The following is a 12,204-nucleotide window of genomic DNA, read 5'->3' as shown; positions in this document are numbered from 1 at the left end:
GGGAAGGCCTTGAATATTTCTGCAGGACAATGCTAAACCACATACTGCATCTATGAGAACAGCATGGCTTCGTAGTAGAAGCCTGCCTGCAGTCCAGACCTTTCACCAATTGAAAATATTTGACGGATCAAAAATATGACAAAGAAGACCCAGGACTGTTGATCAATGAAAATATTTTATCAGACAAGAATGGGACCACATTCCTCTCCCAAAACATCAGAAACTGGTCTTCTCAGTTCTTAGACATTTACAGAGTGTTGTTAAAAGAAGAAGGGATGCTACACTGTGGTAAACATGGCCATGTCCCAACTTTTTTGATACTGCCATCAATTTCAAAATTACCTTATTTTTTTCTTAAAATTTCTCAGGTTAAAAATGTGATATGTTTTCTTTTTTCTTTTTCTCAATAAAATATGGGCTTATGAAATTTGTAAATCATTACATTTTTTTATGTACAGTTTACACAGCATACAAACCTTTTTTGGAATTGGGGTTATAAAATAATAGCAATTATTGTCTCTCAGGTGAGTCTGTAAATTACAATTGGTGCCCTACAAGATCTGCTTTTATAGTGAATTCCCCCCTTGTGTCCACAAACTCACCAAATGGAAATTACCCCAAATAAAATGTAATTTATAACCTGATTTTTTTCCAATTATCTGAGTGATGATTTTTTCTTAATATTTTTCTACCAATTGTTGGGTAATAAAGCATCTCTCCTCCTTATTTCTTCATAGAATAAAAGCTCTCATAGCAATACCTTACTTTATTTAAACATTAAAACCAAAATAAAAGAACCACATATTTATGTGCTTCACCATGGACGTCACATACAACTGGCTAAGTCCTCATAACACACGGTTTGATTGTTGTACTAATGAGCGTCTGATTTTCGCCAAAAGTGCGTGAGCAGGATTTTGTCTAGCATACTAACTATCCGCAAATTGTCGTTTGACAAACATGAGCGTAGTGAAGTAGTATGATAGTATAAAGAGGAAGTTAATTTCTCATGCGCCACCCTTTGGGCCCCTACTGCTAATTTTGTACTTTCGACTTTTCTGTGACAATTTCTGTACTGACCATCCGAAAATGAGACGTTGAGTTCACATGTGACAGAAATTTTATAGCCTGCACATCCAGCTTTTGTCTGACGAAAAAGTCAAATCGTCTGTCGAAAGCACCGTACTAATGATCTGAAAATCTGCAGATGGCTCATCTTACAAATTTTCCCTTCTGATTTTCGTATCGTGTGTACGTTGCCTTACTCTCTCTCTCTCACAGATATGGTAAAAACAGCTATGTGAATATGTGATCAGTGTAATGTCACTCCTCCACACTGTACATTTCATCCAAAATGACAATAGAGTGCATTTAATCAAGCAGAGCTTTAATTCTAAAAGGACATACGTGGGAAAAATGTTTCATTTCCAATAATTTTACAAAGGGGAGAGAAAAGTATCTGAGAAAACCATCAATTTTAATAAATGTCTGGTGAGTTTGTGAACACAGTGGTGTTGGTGAAAGCATATACCACAAATGAAGATCTTGGATGAACTTTCATTTTGATTTATGAACAATAATTGCTATTATTTATTTATTTTCAATAAATGCACTTTTTTTATTGATTTAATATTTCAATTACATGAGAGATAACAAAGATGAAAGTGACAAAGTGGTATAACAGGATAAATCACATATGCATTTAAAAAAAAAAAAACAGTGGTATCAACCGAATACAATTCATATGCTATTGTTTTAAGTATGTATTTCACATATGTTTGTTGATTGTGGGAAAAAAAAAAAAAAAAAAATATATATATATATATATATATATATATATATATATATACAGTGGGGATGGGATTTTTGCAGATTTATTAAAAAAGGAAAACTGAAATATCACATGGTCCTAAGTATTCAGACCCTTTGCTGTGACACTCATATATTTAACTCAGGTGCTGTCCGTTTCTTCTGATCATCCTTGAGATGGTTCTACACCTTCATTTGAGTCCAGCTGTGTTTGATTATACTGATTGTACTTGAATAGGAAAGCCACACACCTGTCTATATAAGACCTTAAAGCTCACAGTGCATGTCAGAGCAAATGAGAATCATGAGGTCAAAGGAACTGCCTGAAGAGCTCAGAGACAGAATTGTGGCAAGGCACAGATCTGGCCAAGGTTACAAAAAATTTCTGCTGCACTTAAGGTGCCTAAGAGCACAGTGGCTTCCATAATCCTTAATTGGAAGACGTTTAGGACAACCAGAACCCTTCCTAGGGCTGTTCGTCTGGCCAAACTGAGCTATTGGGGGAGAAGAGCCTTGGTGAGAGAGGTAAAGGAGAACCCAAAGATCACTGTAGCTGAGCTCCAGAGATGCAGTTGGGAGATAGGAGAAAGTTGTAGAAAGTCAACCATCGCTGCAGCTCTCCACCAGTCGGGGCTTTATGGCAGAGGGGCTCGACGGAAGCCTCTCCTCAGTGCAAGACACATGAAAGCCCGCATGGAGTTTGCTAAAAAACACCTGAAAGACTCCAAGATGGTGAGAAATAAGATTCTCTGGTCTGAAGAGACCAAGATAGAACTTTTTGGCCTTAATTCTAAGGAGAAAACCAGGCACAGCTCATCACCTGTCCAATACAGTCCCAACAGTGAAGCATGGTGGTAGCAGCATCATGCTGTGGGGGTGTTTTTCAGCTGCAAGGACAGGATGACTGGTTGCAATCGAGGGAAAGATGAATTCGGCCAAGTACAGGGATATCCTGGACGAAAACCTTCTCCAGAGTGCTCAGGACCTCAGACTGGGCCGAAGGTTTACCTTCCAACAAGACATTGACCCTAAGCACACAGCTAAAATAATGAAGGAGTGGCTTCACAACAACTCTGTGACTGTTCTTGAATGGCCCAGCCAGAGCCCTGACTTAAACCCAATTGAGCATCTCTGGAGAGACCTAAAAATGGCTGTCCACCAACGTTTACCATCCAACCTGACAGAACTGGAGAAGATCTGCAAAGAGGAATGGATCTGCAAGGAGGAATACTGATTTTAGCAAATGACTGCAATATAACAAAGAGTGAAAAATTTAAGGGGGTCTGAAAACTTTCCGTCCCCACTGTATATATGTAAGAAGGCCAATATGGTGACCTGAATTTATGGGAGGAGGCCATAAATTGATATTTAACCAGCCCGCTCGCCTGTGGTTTTTATCGGTTTCCTGTGCGCGATACGTTACATCACTAGGCTGACTCTTCCAACTCGTTGGCGTTTGTGAGTTGCGTGTTCGAAAACTTTCCGAGGCTTTCGGTTCCCGTTCCAGTTTTTCGCATGACATGTCTGGCTCGGCTGTCGCAGGTAGGGTTTCGTATAACATTTCATTTAATGTATCATCATTTGCTAGACATCTGGTGTCGTCCAAACCCCGATACGGAACTTGCGAGTCATTCGTTTAAGAAACCCTGCACGTAGCCGTACTACTTAGCCACTGATTCATGCCTCTATCATGCCTAAACATTTCATTCATTTTTATGTACCTCACTCTGATTCAAATCCAGTCGCGTCCGCATCACACCAGTTCGTTCAGACGTGTCTCAGTTGTTTTTTGCCTCATGTTCATACCACGGTTCGTTGTCAGTCACAATCGTGGCACACCAATTCGTGCCTCTATCATGGCTAATCATTTCAATCATTTTACTCATTTCACTGTCACGTACCGGGCTCCGATTCGAATGCAGTTGCATCTGTGATGCACTGATTCGTTCCGGCTCACCCCAGTTATTTTTCGGCCTCATTTCAGTACATGCTCAGTGTCAGTCGCAGTCACGGCACACCGATTTGTGCCTCTGTCGGGGAAAATAATTTCATTAATTTCACTGTCACGTACAGCACTCCGATTCAAATCCAGTCGCATCCGCGATGCACCGATTTGTTCCGGAGTGCCCCAGTTGTTTGGCCTCATTTCAGTACATGCTCCAGAGTCCAGTTCGTTGTCAGTCGCAGCTGCGGCAAAACCGACTCGTGTCTCTGTCATGGCAAATCATTTCACTCATTTCACTGTCACGTACCGCACTCCGATTGGAATCCAGTAGCATCTGAGATGCACCGATTCATCCCGGTGCGCCCCCGTTTTCTTGGCCTCATTTCATTCTGTGCTCCACAGTCCGACTCATTGTTTGTTGCAGTCGCGGCATACCGATTCATGCCTATATCATGGCAAAACATTTCACTCATTTTTTTTCACACACCTGTCGCTTTGAGTCGAATCCACTCAAACCAACAACGCATCGATTCACACCCATCATTTCAGCCTTAAAGGTATCATTCGCCTTGTTGCCTGTCATTCCCCCCCAGGTCCGGCAGTCACTTCATATTGAGTCCTTCGTGCATTCTCTAATTTCTTAACCACTTGCTTACAGGGCACTTAAACCCCCCTCCTATCCAGACCAATTTGCAGCGTTGACGCACTTTGAATGACAATTGTGCGGTCATACAACACTGTACCCAAATGAATTTTTTATCATTTTTTCACCACAAATAGAGCTTTCTTTTGGTGGTATTTGATCACCTCTGCAGTTTTTACTTTTTGTTAAAAAAATTTAAAAATCTGAATTTAAAAAAAAAAAAAAAAATTATTTTTTTATATTTTGTTATAAAAAATTTAAAACGGGTCATTTTTCTCCTTCATTGATGTACGCTGATGAGGCGGCAGTGATGGGCACTGATAGGCAGCAGTGATGGGCACTGATAGGCGGCAGTGATGGGCACTGATGGGTGGCAGTGATGGGCAGTACTGCCAGGTGGCACTGATTGGCACTACAGGTGGGCATTGATAGGTGGCACTTGTGGGCATTGATAAGTGGCACTTGTGGGCACTGTTAGGTAGCACTGTGGGCACTGTTAGGTAGCACTGTGGGCACTGTTAGGTGGCACTATTTGGTGGCACTGATGAGGCAGATGTGCCTCTTCCACTTGGGGACCGATGTCCCTTACATCCGAGCCGGTTATCGGCTTTTTTTTCTACTCACGCTGTCAGAAGAAAAAAAACACGATTACCGATCTTTTGTTTACATCATGTGATCAGCTGTCATTGGCTGACAGCTGATCACATGGTAAGGGGCCGGGACCGGCCCCTTACTTGGATCGGTGATCACCCGAGTCTCAGTGACTCGGTGATCACAGCGCGCTCGGCGCGCCCAGGGAGTGTGCACAGGGGAGGCCGTCATATGACGGCCTTCCGGGAATTCAGGTCCGCGCTGTGGCCGTCATTCGGCCATAGCGCGGATGTGTAGCGGTTAAACACGGCTCCACGGATGTTCGACCTCTGACGCCTCTACGACACAAAAAAAACACACCCGTCCTTCCTTCGAAGTTCAGTCATGGTCTCGATTCATTCGTTAAAACCTTTGCCTCACTGCTACTTCCCCTTATAGTCGCACAATCCGATTCATGTTGGTTTCATTTCATAAACTTTACAACCGATTCGTATCAGGATTCATTGCATACAATTTACAAATGATTCGTATCGGTTTAATTTCATACACGCTACAGCCCGATTCGAATCTAGTCGCATCGGCGGCACTACGATTCATATCGGATCCATTTCATACTCTCCACAGTCCAATTTATATCGTATTAATTTCATACACTCTACAACCGGTTCGTATCAGATTCATTTCATACAACCGATTCGTATCGAATTCATTTCATACACACTACAACCGATTCATATTGGAATAATTTCATACACTCTACAACAATTCGTGTCGGATCCATTTCAAACCCATCACAGTCCGATTCGAGTCCAGTCGCGCCAGCGCACAACAATTCGTATCAGATTTATTTTCTTACACTCTTGAGCACAGGTACAACCGGTTAGAGTCACAGTTCATTCATACACATTCAATTTTTCTGCTATCCTTGTTTTCGCCTATCAGTAGGTTACTTTCTTGCAGTCGTTGCAAGCACGCCTCCAGCAGCACAAACATCTTGCAATCGTTACAAGTACATGCAGTAATACGAACTTCTCACAGTCACTACAATCACATCTCCAGTGACTTGGACTCCCTTGCAATCGTTGCAAGCACACATCCAAGCACCACTTCTTGCAATCATTGCAAGCACGCTTCCAATCACAACTTCTTGCAATCGTTGCAAGCACGCATCCAAGCATAACTTATGTAATTGTTGCAAGCACACATCCAAGCACAACTTCTTGCAATCATTGCAAGCACGCATCCAATCACAACTTCTTGCAATCGTTGCAAGCACGCATCCAAGCATAACTCCTTGCAATCGTTGCAAGCACACATTCAAGCACAACTCTTGCAGTCTTTGCAAGCACATGCAGTAATACGAACTTCTCACAGTCACTACAAACACATCTCCAATGACATAAACTCCCTTGCAATCGTTGCAAGCACACATTTAAGCACAACTCTTGCAATCGTTGCAAGGCACGCATTTTAGCATAACTTCTTGCAATCGTTGCAAGCACATTCCCAGTGGCACTTAATCGGACACTTGTCTCCAGTGGCATTTTCATACGAGCCACTCACCGTTTTCTGTCTGTCATTTCTCCCTTAGGTCAGTTGAGTTCAGGTTCAATCCTGCACCAGGTATTGTATTGCCATACGCAGCTGGCTCTTTCTCGTAACACTATCAGGCTATACCTAGCCAGCGTCCAGCATTTCCTGTCCTTATAGGACCCCGAAGAGGCATCTGTGTTTACTGCCCATACAGTAAGATCCCTTCTACGTGGTATCCAGAAGCATCAGACCATAGCCAATGGCAAACGCTTGCCCATCACAAGTGCCATCTTTAGGGACATGTCAAAAATCCTCACACGTTCCCCAGTCTAGTCATCCAAGCGGCCATCTACCTGGCCCTCTACAGTTTTCTATGGCCTAGCGAATTCACCTTTAGTGGCACTGGCAGCCAGGTACTATATGGACACCACCTGACTCGCTTTTAAAACCATTACATCCTTCAGCTTGCGGTCTCCAAAACTCAACAATCCGGCTACATTAACTTCTTTCAAACTAACAACTCCATGAAGGCCAGCCTCCCCCTTGACAAGCTGACCCGCATCAGGCAGTTCTCCAAGACTTCACCTGCACACGGGTGTGTACTAAGAAGCAGCTTCAGTCTCTATTGGGAATACTCAATTTTGCAATACGGATCATTCCCCAGGGTCAATCTTTTGTGTCACGCCTCCTGGTCTTCCTCTCTCGGACACAGGACCCTGATCAGATCCTTAATTTAGACACCGCGGCAGTAGCGGACCTATCAATGTGGGAGAGTTCCATACTACATGGAACGGTATATCAAAGTTTATACCATCAATATTGCCCCTATCACCCCAGGTAGTGACAGATGCCGCAGCCTCCACAGGCTTCGCTGCAATTTTTGGCCACCATTGGTTTACAGGACCATGGCCTCCAGAGATACTCCTAAACCCCGGGTTTACCCAGACTTCCTCCCTATACCTGGTCGTGACATCCGCTCAACTCTGGGGTCATATCTGGACAGAACAAACCATGGCTTTCACCACCGACAACCAGGCCATGGCCGATATTGTTAATAAAGGCAGGCCCAAGTCGCTCTCTATTATGTCCTTCCTATGCAGGCTGGTACAATTATCTCTACAGCACCAGTTTAATGTCCACTGTACGTTCATTCCGGGCTAGTGCAACCTCGCAGCAGATGCATTGTCCTGCTTTAATTACACTTCCCTTTTCAGCAGAAACCTGGAGCCGACCTAGTACCAGCCCTTATCCTTCCTTGGTCTCAGCTGACTCTGGACTAGTACAGCATCTGCATGGAGCGACCCAGCTCATCAACCAGTCTCTTTGTCCCACAACACGCTCAGAGCCTTCCACACAGCTTGGAAAGTGTTCAGCAAATTCATAACATCCTGCTCTGCAGAAACAACAACAGACACCAAACACATACTGGCTTTTATTTCATATTGCCATAATCAGTTGGCCCTATCCCATAACACTATCCGACTATACTTAGCCGGTGTCCAGCACTTTCTGGCCTTACAAGATCCCCCAAAACCATCTTTTTTCGCATCCCATGCGATCCAAGCTGTCTTACGTGGCATCCAAAAAACGACAATCCATGATCAATGCCAAATGTCTGCCTATAACAAGTGCCATCTTCCGGGACATGCCTACTATCCTTGCTAGTTCGCCATTTGGCCTTCTCCCCAGCCTGCTCATACAAGCAGCCATTTACTTAGCCTACTACGGGTTCTGGCGGCCTAGCGAGTTCACCTGCAGCAACCCCACAGGCCAAGTCCTGCGTAGACGTCACTTGGCTCGCTACCAAGACCATTTCATCCTCCACCTTGCAGTGTCTAAAACCCAGCAATCAGCAATTCGGGGTAGACATCCATCTCTATAAAACAAACAACGTCTGGTGTCTAGTAACCATACTCGACCACCTACTGTCACTTCTACCGGAACACTCAAACTCTAGTCCCCTACTACCTTTTCCGGTCAAACCCTTGAGTGCCTGCCAGTTAGTCAAACACGTGGGGGTTCTTCTACGCAGCCTACACCTCGACCCCAGTCAGTACTCCGGTCACTCTTTCGTATTGGAGCAGCCTCGGCAGCATCCTGGCATGGGGTCCCAGATCACATCATTAAGAGACTAAGCAGGTAGAACTCTGCCTACCTCACCTGGTACATCCCCAATCCTCAGGTGGAAATGGCACAAGCATTCACCAAACTTGCTCAATAAATAAAGCTAAAACTAATAAAACTACACCCCTACCTGAATGTTTTTGCCCCCTTATTTTGGCATACCGTCCATCAGACCAGGGCACACTTCAGGTCCATTTCATGTTGTAGGTCTTATGGAAAGTCTATGTTGCTCATATCTGTATCGGCCATAGGGCTTCAACCATATGTAAAAAGGCCAGTATGGTGGCCTGAAATGATGGGAGGAGCCCGGGGGGTATTTAACCAGCCCACTCGCCTGTGGTCTTTGTCAGTTTTTCTGTGCGCGATACGAACCCTCCCATCCTCTTTTCAGGGCATTTCTCAAATTCATTTCTCTTTACAAAATATTCATTTCTAATCTTGGGTATGCCCCCTAATTTTAGCATACCGCCCATCAGACCAGGGCACACTTCAGGTCCATTTCATGTTGTAGGTCTTATGGTAAGTCTATGTTGCTCATAAGCGGCCATATGGCTTCAACTATATATACAGGGGGTCCCCGGGTTACAAACAAGTTAGGGACTGTAGGTTTGTTCTTAAGTTGAATCTGTTTGTAAGTCGGAACAGGTACATTTTTTAAGTGTAGCTCCAGCCAAAAAAACTATTTTTAAGCTTTTTGGATAACATAGGGAAGGGTTATCACCCCTGCAACATTTGTTTTGCTGTCTGTGCCCCTCTTCAGAAGATTTCACCTCACTTTCTGTCCCAATGACAATTGGATTTTGAAAATTTTGGGTTGTTTTGGAAACAAGCCTTGGTGATAAAGCATCAGTGGAGGTACCTTTTCCCCATAATAGCTCTTACAGGAGTGAATTTCCCTTCCTAGGGGTAGATTTCCTCTCACTTCCTGTTGTCTCCCTCCGTTTGTAAGTAGGAGTCGTTTGTAAGTCGGATGTTTGTAACTAGGGGACCCCCTGTATATATATATATATATATATATATATATATATATATATATGAGAAAACAAAACGATAGAAATTGGAGCGGGACTTTACATGAGGCATATCAAGGAGTTGATATAAGGTTGTTAATCAAAATTAAATTAAATTTATTTTTACCAATACTAAATCTATAATCCATAGTAGGAGTCCCGCTCCAATTTCTATCCTTTTGTTTTCTCACACAATTTAGGGATGGAGGCATGTCATTGCGTGTATAATGGTGTGGACAGGTCACAACCCCCTATATATATATATATATATATATATATATATATATATATATATATATATATATATAAATATATATAAATATATATATATATATATATATATATATATATATATATATATATATATATATATATATATATATATATATATATATATATATTATACACACACACACACATATATATATATATATATATACACACACATAATGTACAAATTAAATGATATTCACATATTTGGGGGTGATTAGATATATAAGGTGGTTTACTTTAAGTTACTTGTTGCTTGCATCTAGCCCATTGCCATGTTTGTCCTTATTTATCCATTGATTAAGCAAGAACAGATGATACATTATTTACAAATCTTCAAGAGAATTTGTAGTATGAAGCATGTCCTTATAACATTCCAATTCTTTGTCCTCTCAGTAACTCAAATGGTTAATAACCAGGAATTCTTTTCTGTATTCTGCATTTCTACAGCACACTCTGAGGTTAAAGCAAACCAAAAATAACATGTTAATAATGTTCAAAACATCATAAATTACATTACACCTTAAAAAAAAAAATATTTACACAATAGTTTTAAATCAAAATAATTAAGATAATAACTGATTAGGCAAATGTTACAAAAAACTAATTATAGATGCATGTTCCATTTTCTATTAGTATATATATACTATACTTCAGACAAAGCAGCCAATTCGACTGCTATGAGGCCTGGGAGAGGGGGTGGGGTCCCCATCATTGAGGCTGTTGAGGCAAAGTCCACAATCTAGAAATCTTTAGGATTATTAATAGTTACAGACTCCCCTTGATTTATATGTGTTTTTTACAGAATTTGTTCAGATACCTTGGCTTTGTAGATGTATTGCCCTCAGAGCTTTTACCAAGGCTGAGTCACTCTGAAATGAGCCCCTGCCTAATGAAGTCTTCCTGAGGCTGTGGAGAAAATATTTTTTACAGACCACCTTCTAAATGGATCAATATAAAGCCTTGGATTAATGTAACTTAAGTTCATCTACTGTTAATGTTTTAACCGTGTCAACACAGATAACGTTTGGACTTAAGTTGGATCAATATGAAACAGTTAATGATTAAGGCTCGGTTCACACCTAAACAGGCCGCGGATTGCACAGCAACGCTGTCCATCCCTGTTCTCCGTTTCAGGAACGAATCTAGGCAGAATCTTTGCCTGAATTTGGCCCCTAAATGGAGGCAAAGACGCACAGTGCACTGTGCAGCCGCCCCGGAGACATGTGAACCGGCTCCATAGAGAGCCGGTCATATTCTCCTGCTATGTAAATTGGATTTGGGGAAAGCGCATCCAATTCGCATAGGTGTGAACCCAGTCTAAAGCATCACACATTATTGCCACTGCTAGCATGGAGTGAAGTGACAGTTATTGTAGATCTTGTAATTTTCTGTTTTTTTTTTTTTGTTTTTAGGTGTTAATATGTATATAAGCATTTAGTAAATATAGTTGGAACCTATATCTATGTCAGTTCATGATAAACTTGTATATATTTAGAGCATGTGATTGAACAGTGCCTATATACTTTTAGCCCATGTTCACATTAGGCCAATTTGGCATGCGATTTGACATGTCAAATCGCATTCCAAATCGGAGCCTGTTGCCGGCAATGGCACAGTCCCAATCGGTGCAATGCCGACTTTGTGGCACCGTACAGATTCCCAAAAGTAGTTTCTGCACTACTTTTGGCGACTTCGGGGTGATTTCAAAAGACATCTGTGCATGAACCCGCACAGATGTCTGTCAAATCGCCCCTTAAGTTGCTGAACACAATTTCAAACCCGTCTTCAGTGTGAACCAGGGCTATAGAAAACAAACATATTCAGCACAGACTGAGGTCAAGCTAAAACCAACCACACACTGAGGAAGATTTAATAAAACTAGTGCACTCATAATCTAGTGCAGCTGTGAATGGTACCCAATCAGCTTCTAGGTTTTATTGTCATAGCTTAATTCAACAAGCTGAAGGTAAAAGCTGATTGGTTACTATGTACAGCTGCACCAGATTCTGCGTGAACCCACTTTAGTAAACCTCCACTGTGTTAGTAGTAGTCCGATATTGTCCAAACATAACATTTTATATTTCTTTTTAGCAGCTGCAAATAAATGAAAAGAATACTGTAAAGAAAATAACTCTTTTGTTAGAGAACAGATCATGGAGTTGATGGGTAAATAACACATAAAAATATAAAACAATAAAAAATAAACCAAAGTCTTCTCAACCTACAGTATATAAAAATATCGACATGCATCTATTCAGTTTATATATTGTATTAGT

At 41.8% G+C, this 12,204-nt stretch overlaps 1 long non-coding RNA gene across 1 annotated transcript in view; it reads right to left on the bottom strand.

Annotated features, from left to right (window-relative positions):
* Positions 1–10,977, bottom strand: part of LOC141102524 (uncharacterized) — a 33,001-nt gene extending 22,024 nt beyond the window's left edge. Inside the window, exons 1-2 of the long non-coding RNA XR_012235133.1 lie at positions 10,746–10,977; positions 10,175–10,381 (exon numbers count right to left, since the gene is read on the bottom strand). This is a non-coding gene — a long non-coding RNA (uncharacterized lncRNA). The remainder of the gene's footprint in view (positions 1–10,174; positions 10,382–10,745) is intronic.
* Positions 10,978–12,204: the final 1,227 nt, after the last annotated feature.

The sequence above is a fragment of the Aquarana catesbeiana genome, linkage group LG07 (genome assembly GCF_042186555.1).
Source record: "Aquarana catesbeiana isolate 2022-GZ linkage group LG07, ASM4218655v1, whole genome shotgun sequence".
Taxonomy (NCBI): Eukaryota; Metazoa; Chordata; class Amphibia; order Anura; family Ranidae; genus Aquarana; species Aquarana catesbeiana.
The sequence above is the reverse complement of the archived record's forward strand: the minus strand, read 5'-3'. Positions and strand labels throughout refer to the sequence as shown.